The sequence below is a fragment of the Ctenocephalides felis genome, unplaced genomic scaffold, assembly GCF_003426905.1.
Source record: "Ctenocephalides felis isolate EL2017-DRISC unplaced genomic scaffold, ASM342690v1 CF-g0.4_SCAFFOLD_00845, whole genome shotgun sequence".
Lineage (NCBI taxonomy): Eukaryota > Metazoa > Arthropoda > Insecta > Siphonaptera > Pulicidae > Ctenocephalides > Ctenocephalides felis.
Window position 1 is genome coordinate 16,378,468 of NW_020536999.1, and position 14,356 is coordinate 16,392,823.

Consider the following 14,356-nt stretch of genomic DNA (forward strand, 5'->3'; position numbering starts at 1 on the left):
TGTATAAACTTTGGTGACAAAAAATTGCTCGAAAATGAATTTTGAGCCAGCGAAATTTTCAAAATTTTTATTTTTTCTCTAATCGACCACCCTAAATTGACCTACTCTTATATATTTATAGCTTGCTATAATTTACAAAAACATTCATAATATCACCTCAAGTACGACTTTAATATTTTCAATATATCTCTGAAACATATATTCAGTGTAGTGTTATAAGATAGTATATATTTATAAGAAATAACAATTTGTATAATATAAAATAGAAACATAATAATATATACGTAAAATTATATGTATAGAAATATTAATTTAAACAACAAAAAAATGGGAACGTTCATAATTTTCATTTTCAAGTGTGCATGGAAATATCGTTAGAACTTTTTAAGGCAATGTGTGATAGTAACTATATATATATATGTATAAATTTATACACACCTAGTTATATGTTATAAGTTACGAAGGAACACTAATTTTGTGGTTGTGTGATTTGTTTGCCTTTTTATAACGATTTTGTATAATCTTGTATTTGTAGACAAATGCAGGAAATTAGTTCTACATGGGAAAAAATAATATTAAAATTTAATTGATAACTTTCAGTAATTAATGAGATAATTGCCATTTGAGGCTTTTGCAATTTTTTATTGAAGTCGACATACATATGATAATGATAATGATACAAAATTGAATTGATCATAGAGTAAATTTGGTAAAATTTGAAAGTTTTGCTTCAGTTGTCCAAAATAATAAAATGCATTTATGTGTGTCGGCCCAATACATAAAATGTGGCTCATTAGATTTTTTTTATAATATTATTGACTAATTGCACTAGAAATTAAGAGCAAAAGATATCTTTTGTGTGATTTTAGACGATTAATTACCATTTTGCTTTTTTTATGGTTCGATTTGATCACAATAATGAACTTTTTTAACACGTTTATCGCCATGTCAGACATATGTATCTGACGCTATAAAGTTCTACATAAGCCACGCGAATCATATATGGGGCGATGTCAGTCACATAAAAAATTGTGATTTTTAGGAATTTTGGCACAAAAAAAATTTTCTGCAACATTAGGTTTTCTTCATACATTTTGAACAAATTTACCATGGCCTATGTCAATTTTTTTCTGATATTATCGTGGCGATTAACGTGTTAACAATTCTCCTTATTTAATTGAGCTGTTTTTATTAGATTTAACCTAACAATTATTAAACCGAGATATACGACCGATTTATCTTAAGTAAATATACAATTTCTTATGTGCTCCAAATCTTTCATCCCTTTAGAAACAACTTTAAAAATATTTCATATATTGAACAAAATAAGGGACTTGTAGTAATTTACACTTCGATCACTGCCAAAATTTTTTTCGAAACTTTTACCAAATAGTGTCGAAATTTAATCAATTTTCAAAAAATAACGTAGGGTACATCGTTCTGCTATCTATATCTGAAAAACAACAAGGTATAGAATTTTTCAATAATACTATTTTAAAGTAGAGGGCAAAAGATGTGTAAGTAGCCAACACCTTAATTCTTACGACGTCGCTATCAGTTTTTTTTTCATTGGTGTTTGCGCTAAATATTGGTTTATTAATTGTTTTGTAAGATGTATTGATATTTTTAAGTTAGATTCAATAGTTTATTTTATATAACCTCTATAAAAGCTTACATATAGGTGGTTACAAATTAGCTTACAAATTTTAAGAAAATATTAAAAAAACATATTTTTATAATTAGGAGTTAAATGGATAATTGTTTTTCTGATATATGTTAGTTTTTGTCATGTACTTCATTTTGTTTAGAAGACAGTATATTTGTCAAATTGGACCTTTGTGCCCCGCCTTACTCTATGCAAAAATATTTGTTATTGACAAACTTATTAAAAGTTGAGGTTTTAATAAATCTGTTGTATACCTCGTTTTATATTGTTAACGAACTCTTAATATTTTATACATTGAAATCTAACAAGCTACATTTTATATATTAAATTATTACAAATATAAACTAATTAGTATTTATTACTAATTATTACAAAAATTAAAATAAATTAAAAATGAAGTTGTAAATATATTAGTATACCAGTGACGATTTTTATAAGCGAAACATAGTTTAAAAATAATCATATTCGATAAAATTGATTTTATTTAGTTAATGTTTTAACGTTATTTGTTTAGAGAGATTAATAATGTTAATTTTGTAAAATTAGGTTTTTTGTGTAAACTTTTTTAATAATATTCAAAAATAATTTAGCTGTTATTTTGTTATTTAAACAATTCAATCATTATTTTTAAACAATTTAATTTTGACTTGTGTAATGGAAATCGATCTCATATTGTAATAAAAAAATATTTTGACCTGAATTTAAAAAAATGAAAAAGTATTAGTTTAGAAATCGAAAGAATCGCAATATATATAGCTGATTTTTAATACTATATATCAACCTTTATTTCATTCGTACTTGCATGTAAAATTTTATTTTATTATTACCATTGAGTACAATTTCATTTACTAAAACGTGTTTTTTACATTTAGGATCGATTTTAATATGCATCAAATTATATTCTAAATAATTTCCCATAATTTTTTATAGCTATCTTATGTACATATAGTCACTTAGAAATTAGAATTGCAACATTTATTTATTAAATAGCTAAATTTAAACGCTGTAAATATTTTTCATATATTTCAAGAAACGCAAAATAAGATGATGATTGAAAAGTAAAAAGACTGCAGGAATAATGAATATGGATAAGCCATTAGTTCAAAAATTTCATATATTTTTTTAAGATTGTCATGCATAGTATATAGTTCATCATGTTTTAAGATTATTTTGATTTTTATGTTTTAGGTAATATACATTTATAATTAAAACATATTGTTAGGCATGGACTTTAAAATGTAGCCAGGATGTAAAATCTCAATTTATTTATAATCAAAATATGAATAATTTTAATTTTATAATGCTATGGTCCAGATAATGCAGGGTCCACCATCCAACTTTTTTTAAATTTTGTTTTAAATAGGTATATATTTTCTTTCATTATTAACTGAAAGGATCGTACTTTCAAATACAAAAAGAAATTCCAGATATATAAAATATTCACTTGTTTTCTTAGAGCATTTTCAAACAAAAAGTTATTTGGCGGACCCAGGACTAAAATATTAATTTTATGTGGTATATTATATTTTTTGGTCAAACTTGCATTCAAAATTTCTTTTGAATGTACAAAATATTTTGCTTGGAGCCTATAAATCTGATCAAAAAATTTATATATATATCAAAACATTGAAGTTTATTTGACAATATAAAATATTTGATTTCAAGAATATTGTGTCTAAATTGTATTGAGACAAGTTCTATCATTTTTTACACTTTATTGGAAATCATCAATAAATTTTACAAACAATATTCTTGAAACCAATAACTTCAAAATTTAATATAACGTACTTTTACTTTTGGTATATATAGAGTGCGCCAGAATTCAACGTCAAGGCAAAACAAGGCGATAGTATTGATCATAACTATCATAAAAAATTATCTCATGTGGTTTGAAAATTATGAGCTTTCAAGTGCAACCTAGAGTTTTGGTGAGAAAAATGCACTAGCAAAAATCGTGTTAATAATTTTTTTTTCAATTTTTTTATTATTGACCTATTAAGTAATTTACTATTTCACTAGTGTCAACTTTTGAAGAAACTTGCCAAAATACTTTGTGCATTTTTTATAAAGAAAGGAAAAAGATCATTACTCTCGGAAAAAATCATTTTTGAAAATTTCAAATAGTTGAACAGTCCTGATTTTTAAAAACTTAAGGCAATTTTTAAATTGTTGTTATTTTTTTAAAAAAATCCAAAGCCTAAATAAATAAAATTAATAAAAATTAATCACAATAAGCAAAAATATGACACTTTTTCATCTAAGTACTAGATTGCACTTAAAAGCTCAATTCCCTGTTTCGTTGAGTTCTGGGACACCCTGTTTTTATATAAATATATATATATATATATATATATATATATATATATCAGGGTGGTCCTTAATATGGTTATTTTCGAAATTTATTGCTCCCAGGGGCTTCCAAATGATAAAAAAAAATTCTCTAAAAGTCTTAGCTCTCAATATTAACTTTTAGATAGTACCCAATTCAATCAAAATTTGCCTGAGAAAATTTCGAAAATTTTATAAATGTTTTTTATGTATAACTTAGCAACAAATGAAATAAATGTGATAATTTGTTTCATTTTTTATTGAAAATTCGACGCTCTACAAAACAGGTTTTTATAATTTGTTTTGTAGAGCGTCGAATTTCGAATAAAACTCATTCATGTGTTCGCTAAGTTATATCTAAAAAACATTTTTAAAATTTATGAAAATTTTCTCAGGCTATTTCCACACACAACTTTGATTGAATTGCGCACTATCTAAAAGACATTATTAAGAGCTAAAACTTATAGAGGATTTTGTTTTATTAATTTGGAAGCCTTTGAGCTCCTGGGAGCAAGGAACTTCAAAAATTTCCATATTAAGGACCACCCTAATATGTATATATTTACCTGGCTACTTCATCAATGTGTCCATGTTTCAATTTTAAATCTTTAAGTCATATAAAATACAACTTCATGAAGACTACCTCTAAGAACATGTCGTTCAATAATAATTTTATATTTGACTATAAATTCATCCAACATGATCATATTATTGAACAATCTGTTCACGTTGTGATACATTTTTGTAATCACATTATAATTTCAATTAGCCTATTCTTTTTTAATTAGTCGTTTTCTTTGTACATATTGTAAATTATGTGTTTTTAAGTACTCAAAATATGGAAAAGTGTTGTTAATCTATAATTGTGTGCGTTATGGTTGCAAAAGAAACGTTTTTGTTTATTTAATATTTAATATTGAACATATAGTAATAAATGACTGCATGAAAAATTAATAAGATGTAAAGTATAGTAATCTTATATTCACAATCACAAAAACAGGTACAATTGTATGTTACATCTATGTGTGTTGTTTCATTAGGTAGATATGGTTGTTTTGTGAAGCAAGTACCTAAAAACATTGATTTTATAAATATTTTTAATCCAGGCGACAAATTTTATGAATATTCTACTCTTAAATCTTGGATGCTCATAAAACAATTTCAGCAAAAATGTTTTACTGATGATTCTCTACGTAAAAGATTTTTGCTGATACTATGTATAAAACAAATATCTTCACATGTTCCAAGATAGTTATATTAACCCTTTTGCTACGACCTGTGTGTACGTGTAGACAAAATCCAGTGTGACGAATTTTGCTTCAATAATTAGCTCTCTGAGTTGAATTATTGAAAATTTTAATTTGTTACTGTGGTTTTTAGTTTTTTACAAGTGCAATAATCGCAGAAAATCTGACCTTTCTGAACCTTTTGGCATACCGTAGAAAAAATGTATGTGTATGTGTGTGTATGTGTATGTGTATGTGTATGTGTATGTGTGTGGTGTGTGCGATTACAAATTTTGTTAACGATTTCGGCAAAACGCATCAACCGATTTGCAAAAGATAAACATTCGATTTGTATTGATGGGGAGATGCATAAAATGGTAATTTAGTTTTTGAGAGAACGGACGCGTTTGATGTCAATAATTCAAGAAATATTTTACTTGTACTGACGAAATGAACTACTGATTAAATTTTTGGGAAGGCAAATCCAGCGGTTTCGGAAATCCAATACAAAAATTTAAACAAACATTTTGCGGTTAAAAATAATAATAATTAATTCATTAGACATATGGACATCAAATTATTAGTTGTTTTATAGAGGTTTAAGTTTGTTTGTATTTCTGTGGATTCCGTACCAATGTTAACCAATCTGTTAGACCGCGACACGGCGCTTACGCGCTTCGATATTTCATGTTTAAAACAGTTGCGCAGCCCAATTGCTTTAAAAAGAAATTTTCAAAAAAATCACAACATAAAAATGTTTAAATTTTCGAAAAATGCCAATTTTTTCAAAAAATTTCAAAAATCTAATAAAGTATATTTAATTAGATTTTTGAGAATATTTGAAAAAAAAATACATTTTTGATTATAATAATATTTTTTCAGTTTTCACTCTCGTAGCGAAAGGGTTAAAAAGTTGTTCTATTATCAATTAATATTGTACTTAATAGAATTATTACCATTTTTAATAGAATATCATGTATATTGAAGGTAAACATTTTTTTTTCATTTTTATTAAGAGTAAACATTTTTCTGCAAAATTTAGGAGTACTGGAAAAGACAAAAAGTTCATAAAGAATATTTAGAGCATCTTTTCTAAAAACTAATTTTTTCTCTAATGTCTAAATTCAAGAATTTTATCCTATATTATATAACAACTAATATTCTATTACAATTGATGATAGAACAACTTTGCATAAGTTTCATAATCCACTGCCGAAAATTGTAACCTACAGCATTTTCTATATATCAAAAAAAACATTGATATCGTTGTACAACTGCCCCTGAAATTAATATATTGCAAATCACGCTTAATATATTAAATCGTATATGATATAATAGACTTTATATATTTTATGGTATCATGTTCATTTAAGTAAACCGATAGACCTGAGCACTCATAATTCAGCCAGGCCTTGGCAACCAAAAGAAAAAATTAAAAGATCAGTTTGGAGAACTAATGGATTTTTTTAAAGTAAGGTTTGAGACCTTACCCAGTCTTGAGAGTAAACCATTTTTTATTGTGGGAAGCAAGATTTTCAAAGCTTGGGATCGACTCTGCCACATTACACAAAATTGTTATGGCAAGGCTATGTTACGTTCAGCTTCCATACATTATGCTACTGAACCATACTCAACAATATTGTCAAAATGTCATGTATTTGCCGTGCATTCAGGCGTTTTACACATAAACTGCAACATTACTCTTGTGTTATGGAGGTGGGTCAGAAAGACCCTGTTATCTAAGATCGATTTTTTAACATTTGTGCGGTTTCTAGGTTAGGTTTTCTATCTGACAAATTGAGAAATACGCCCGAGTGCACGCCAATCACATGGCTTTTCAATATTTAGTATGGAAAGTTCTTCATAACATGGCCTTGTCATAACATTTTTCTGTTATAGGGCAGAATCGGTCCCTTTATTACATCTTTCAAGAGCCATCATTTGGCTTGTCTTTTAGGTTTTTTGTTTTCCCCAAAAATCCAATTGTCTGTTTCAATTATCTAATTTTGGTTGTCAAGGCCTGTATCACTCTATGAATGGCATTGATTGTTTAAAATAATAAATATTCAAGGTACAAAAGGTAAAATACAAATAATTGCAATAGATATACAAAACTATGTATTATTATACTCTGTATGTATAAAAATATATTTATGGCTCTGTGTTACAAACCAAATGTTCATGAATTTTATGTAATTAAGTCGTTGTTCAAAGACAAACTAACAATAGGTTGCCAAATGTATTAATACAACAAATTAAAAGAAAAAACAGACCTACAAAACTTCCACATATATTTAGATGTAAAAAATGATGTACCTTTTGGAAGAATATAAAGTATCTGTATGTAGAAGTGTATAAAGGTTAGGTACAAATATTATTCAATACCTGTTTATGATAGTTATTGCACATATATCTATATTTTCTTTGATTTTACCAAAATTATTTGCTATTTTGCTTCGTTCTCAGGATTTTATATTTTTATTTAGATGATTGTGTAGTAGTTTGTATATTATATATAATCATCGTAATAAAATCGTTAACTTTGTTCATACATTTGCATTTTTATTAACTTCCCGTAGGGTAATTGAAAATGAAAATTTTTATATATCTTTACATTTCAACGGTTTCTGAACGGTATGCCCGCATTTTTTCGTCCACGTTTTCGGGCGCACGGATCAACCGATTTGAACGGTTCAAAAAAGTTGAGTAGTTTTTGGCAAAGGCAGGTCCAGCCGTTACGGAGATACGGAGCATAGAGTGCAGAAAATAGGAATCGATTTTTTGAGAGAAAGGAGCATCTGATTTGAATGATCCAAAAAACATTCAATTTGTAATGACAGGGAGAAGGGGTGATTAGTTTTTGGCAAAGGCAGGTCCAGCGGTTTTGGAGATACAGAGCTAAATGTGCAAAAAATAGCAGTTTTTGAGAGAACTAAGGTCCGATTTGAATGATTGAAAAAACTTTCTGCTTGCTTTAACAAAATAATTGCTTTTGGGAAAAAAATTGTTTCAATTTTTTTTTTTTAAAAATATATTTTTTGTATATAGAAAATAATTCTGATTTTAATTTTAATTTTGACTTTAGTTTTAATATGCTTTAAACAAATATTTTCAACTTTGCAATTCAGTTTAAATAATTCCTATAAATATTTATTAGACAATGTCCTTCATTTTAAATCCGATTGATTAAGTTTTGTTTATTTAGGTACAGGAAGTTCCAGCAATTTGCTTTAACGCACGATGCCACACACTACTAGTTAAATTTTATTTTTTTTTATAATTAATTTTATTTGGAATTTTATTATGTATTATAATAGGTACACATTTCTAATTTATGCAATATACTTCTTATATACTTTTTGTATATACTTCTTGATCTTAGAAAGTAGATGAAGAAATTACTCTAAAATAATATTAAAAATATCATTACACTTTAAAATTTTTCTTCAAAGTCTGAATGTGACGTTGGATATTCCTTTTTATATTTTACAATATTTTGTTACAAAATTTCAAGCGCAATTATATTATATTATATAATCTAAAAATATATCGAATTATTTATAATATTAGCTTATTAAATAATAATTTATTCTGAAATAAATTTACGTTTAAACTTTGAAAATATCTGCTCTTGCATAAGGAAAACTTTTTTTGCATGTTTTCCTATTTTGCATTTTTTTGTTTCATTTTGTTCAAATACATATGGTTTATTGTATGTAATTTAAAAATTGATAAAATTGCTTAAAAGTTTGCATTAATTTTTTACACGTATTTTGTGTTTTTTTAGAAAAAAACATTTTGATTATAATAAATTTTGAATTATACATTTTGAATCTAATAAAATTGTTTTTTAAGGTACAAGTCTGCTTAAAAATATAAGACATTTACCTTTGCCTATATAATTTTGATAAATGTAATAATAATTATTAAGATATCAATCAATCGTATTATTCTACGATTCGTGATCTAAATTACAGCAAATACAAAAAAAAATGACATTAGGAATTATAAGTCTTTTCTAAAAATATCCCATCATGGGCGATCAAGAAAAATAGCGTGTCGGACATCGTAAAACCACAAATTGAGAAACAAATAATTGAAAACAAATTATCGAGGTGATTTTCTTTTATTTTGTAACGATTTTCTTTGACGTAGTAGAAAATATTGTTGTTTAGGAAGAAGAAACAGGGTTGGATGTAATTTTCAATAGAAAATTACTACCAGTGTACTTTGATACACTTCTGAAAATTTTATTTATTAACCCAGTTTAGACCAGAGTAAGTAATTTGGTCTTGGTTTACTACCACTTGTAGTAAAAACTAGAAAATTAATTTTATACAACTTTCCCAAAAAAAGCATCAAATTTAAATGGCATGATCTACAAATTATCCAAAATATTTTGACGTGATTATAGAAAATAATGAACTATGCTCTTAATTCATTATTTATTTATTTATTAGACGCCAATCGGCTATATACAGTTAATTATATAGAATAATAATGTTATACCATGTTATAAACAACATTCCTAAATAAAAATGTTATGTTTTCCTAATTGTAAGTCAAAAATGAATAACTAATAATATTTTTAAAAAACTTCTTGGTAAGTAAGAATCCATATTTAATTTCCTATTATATAAGATATTGTCATCAATAATTCAAATAACATATTTTATTACTACTTCTAGAAGTCTCATAAAATGCGTTTTCCCAGTTCGTCGATCTATCCATCCATCAATATTCCATGTAATGAAATACGTAAACAAAACGTAGCAACTACGTCACAGAGTAGTCGTTAAGTCCTTTTCATTGTAGACATAGTAGGAGAGCTGGTAAGAAAATTGTAAAAAAAAATACTTCTAATCATATTTATATTAAATATAGTTTCTGGTAATGGTAACAAAAACGTATATACAGTTTAATACAAAATTTTAATTGTAATAAATTAGTAAGTTTTTTTTTAATATTTATTCTCCATTTCAGGACACCTTAGGGACACATCAAAATATTGGTACTGATGAGTCTCATTGATTATTTTGGCTTTCCTAGAGATTGTTATTGGAAAAAATTTTTATATACAATAGAGATATTTGGTGTAAGATTTTCTAGGACTTATCTGGACTTTCTCAAGCTTTCAGAAGTATTTCACTTAATTTCATGAATCAATTAAGGCAGATTTGTTTTATTTTAGAATCTATTTAGAAATATTTATATAATTGTTATTAAGCATTGACTTGATCAATTTTTATTCATCATTGACTGTTTTTTGAATGTTTAATTGCGATTCATTTTTTTATTTACAGGACTGAAACTAGTTCTCCTGACCATTGTGACAATAGGAGTGATATGTTACCAAAATGAGTCTCATTTTTATTATTTTGTCGATATAGGTATCATGTAGTGGTATTAAGCAATTATGATCCAGTGGAATCCTGTTACCTTGGTAAAGTAACTTATGCTTGATATTATATAGTATTTACACCAAACTTCTTACAAAAGACATCTAATTCTCCGTGCAAAAAGTGTCCTATATCAGAAATTATTTGGTTTAATTTTTTCCAGTTTGTCAGTCCTTTATATGGATATATTAGTACTTGGCTTCTTTTTAACAAAGAAGGCATTTTTAATTGTTTTTTATCACATTTGCAAAACTTGTTATACGATTTGCAACAATTAATTAATTATATAATCAGACAATCAAAAAAAAATCTGAATGACTTGACAAATTAAATTCGTCTCTTTTAGAGTTTATTAATGAGACTGATGTGAATTTATGTACTATTTCTGACAAATCAATCTCCTGCAAAATTTCTGCTATAGCAAACATCACAAAATCTCATTATCAAGTTTATCATCAGCAATTTTTTGGTAGTACTTACAATGTCAAAATTGAATGTCAATTCAGTATTTGAACGCCCGGGTAAGATAGTAAAAATTATAAATATTCTCGCAATTTTTTACTTATTTTTTTAATTTATCATTTTTAATTTAATATGTACATTGGTCCCCGTTTGATGCAATGAAACCTTACTCTTGGAAGTCCATCTATTCAAGCCACCCATTTTTCAACCCACTCAGGAAGGCGGCGAGACGACGATTGCATAGAAACGGCCGACATAAAATCGAAGGATTCTCCAAATTTAATTAATAAAGTTATATATATATATATGTATATATATATATATATATATATATAGTAATTTATATTTTATAGTTGTATACTAGTTTATAAAAAGGCTTGAACACAAGGCATTTTGAAAACGATAACTCTGAACTCTGGAGATTGGTAAGAGAAAAACTTTTACATTAAAATGTTTTATTCAAAAGTAATATTTTAAAAATTAACTGATAACAAAATCTTTCTCGTTTAAAAATTATAACACAATATGATTTTTCAAAACTAATTTTAAAAGTATTTTTATTTTCATTAACAAAAAATTATATTTAGCAATACCACGTTAAATGTAAGAAAAAGTGTAAGTATAATATTAAATAATGTAAGGATGATGCGAGAGAATATTATCTCTGTAGTATCCTTTTGATAAAAATATTGTGATATTAGCAAATAGAAAATAACAAAAATAATTACTTAAATCATCTATCTATTATCTATCTCATAAAGTGGTCCTTCATACTGCCCTTGCGGCACTCCATTACTACTAGCGCAGAGACCAAATAATTTATTATCTATAACAAAATTTCGACTTACATTAGTATCAGTTTAGTTTTTATTTGAATTGTGACTGATAATTACTACGTATTTAAAAGTATTTAATAATCTAGGTCAAGACGAAATATAAATTAGTCAACAAATAAAGTATTGAACTCGTCACCAACCAAACCAAATACTTGGGAAAATGATAAACGTTTTTGTTATTTGTAAAACTCATTTAGTTGATAAATAAAATATGATAGTAGATTATTTAAAAAAGAAATAATAAAATATTTTACTTGGCACAGCAAAAAAATACATGGACACATTAAATACTTTGTTTGAATATTTGCAAAACTGATTAAATTAATAAAATAATATGACTGTAATCTATATATAATTTTATTTGTATCTGATAACAATAATTTCAAGTTTATTACGTTTTTGTGATAAATTTCATTAAATTTTATTTCTTATTCATCCAATGAAACAATTCCTTGTGTTTTGCAAGAGGAAATTATTACATTTGAAATTTGTACATGGAGCCTATTTTGATCTTCAAGATTGAAACGTGTATCTTCAGGTTTTTTTGTAAGTGGTTATACACGAATATTAAGATTAAATTCTATAATATTTAAATCAAACATTTATGATATAACATAATTATCACATTCTGTGCAAATTTCTCTCGAACTCTTTTGATAAACTTTGGGAGTTCTTTGTGAATGTATTTCCTAGGAACCGTACTCTAGTATTGAGTACACACAGGATTGCACAAAATGTAGTAATTTTTTTTAATAATATTGACCTTTATATTAAATTGTGTATGATCACAAATATATGTGATCATTGTAATACTTATTTTTTGAAGGATTATAATATTATTAAAATGCTGGAGATGTTACTGTGATTCAGATAAGTATTTACTAAAGCAAACTTATTATTAATGCAACGTTTACGTAAATTCTGTATGTCGGTCCTCTTGGGAAATGTGTATAGAAATATATAATTTGTTTTAAATTAAAATTGATGTACAATTTTGAATCTCAGACGTTTTAATAATACTACGATTATATAAACAATTAAAAATTTTCAATACTTATTTTTTCTTTGTTAATTTTCAAGCATTTTATGTCTAATAACTAAATACTGACTTTATAAAATTCAAACTATATCTTGATTTTCATACCATTTTTTAAATAAAGAAGTCTGCATTTGAAATTAAATTTAAATACAAAACTATTTATTTTTATATAAAAAATTCTATAAGTTGTAATGCAAATTGCTCAAAAATAAAAATGATTCATAATCAATAAAAAATTATGTTGATTAGTTGATTTTTCAATTTTACGTTCATTATTCATGATTAAAATAAAGTCAAATTAAATAATCAAAAAAACGCCTTTAAGAGGTTGAAAAAGGCCATAAAAGTTGTAATATCACGCCTAGAAAATCGTGCACCAATTATCTTTATAGTATATAAAGAAAAATTCTAATAAAGCTACTACAATAAACTAAAAATATATTGCAAACAACATAAGAATGAAAAACCTTTAACTTTTAACGAATTTTCAGATACAGCTAGTTATTAATACTTTTTTAAAAAATGCTTATTAAGAAAACATTGACAAATCATTTACGCGCCCTTATCATTTGTTTACAATATACTGCCAACTCAGTTTCCAAAGTGTTGCCAAAACATTCTCTTATACAAAAATTAAAATCAAATACACCAGCAAGAGGACACTTGCATCTACCATAACGACAGTTGTGATGCAAATTCAAAGGGTTTGTTTACCAACCGAGTTTCTTATCTACACAAAACAGCATTGTTGATCTATGCTTGATCATATTATGGAAAATATCGAACAAACACGTTCATTTCTTCCCTGTGTTCGGTAGGGACTAGAACTAAGGCGTGTCGACCCGGGCGCCGTAAATGCACCCGGGTCGACATCGTCGCATGTTCGAGTCTCGAAAGAACTAGGACAGTTTTATATTAGTGGAATTGATGTTTGTGCTTGATTTCTTCATAAATAGAGGTGAGTATTGTATTTTATTTGATAAGTTTAATTAATGTAGTCGTATCTGTATTTTTTAGGTCGTTTAATTACACAATTTGGGAAATTCGTGCAACTAGCTTTAGGCAAAATGTTACTTCATCTAGTTTCATATATTATTCTCTGAATATTATTACCCAGCCCTGGTTTTGTAGAACCACACGTTTATCTCCGGCATATTTTTCGGATCCAAACACAATATAAGGCAAGTTCTTTGCGAGAACAAGTTCGATTCAATTTTCTCCACGTTTTTAAGTGCAAATATATATAAATTTTTGAATAAAATATATTGATTTAAATGATTATTCTTATAAATCATTATAAATTATAGAAGTAATTTACTGGTGACAACAACATGCAAAACAATGGACAAAAGTGGCAAAAAATATGGATGTGTATTTTGTTTTGAGTTTTTAAATTAATT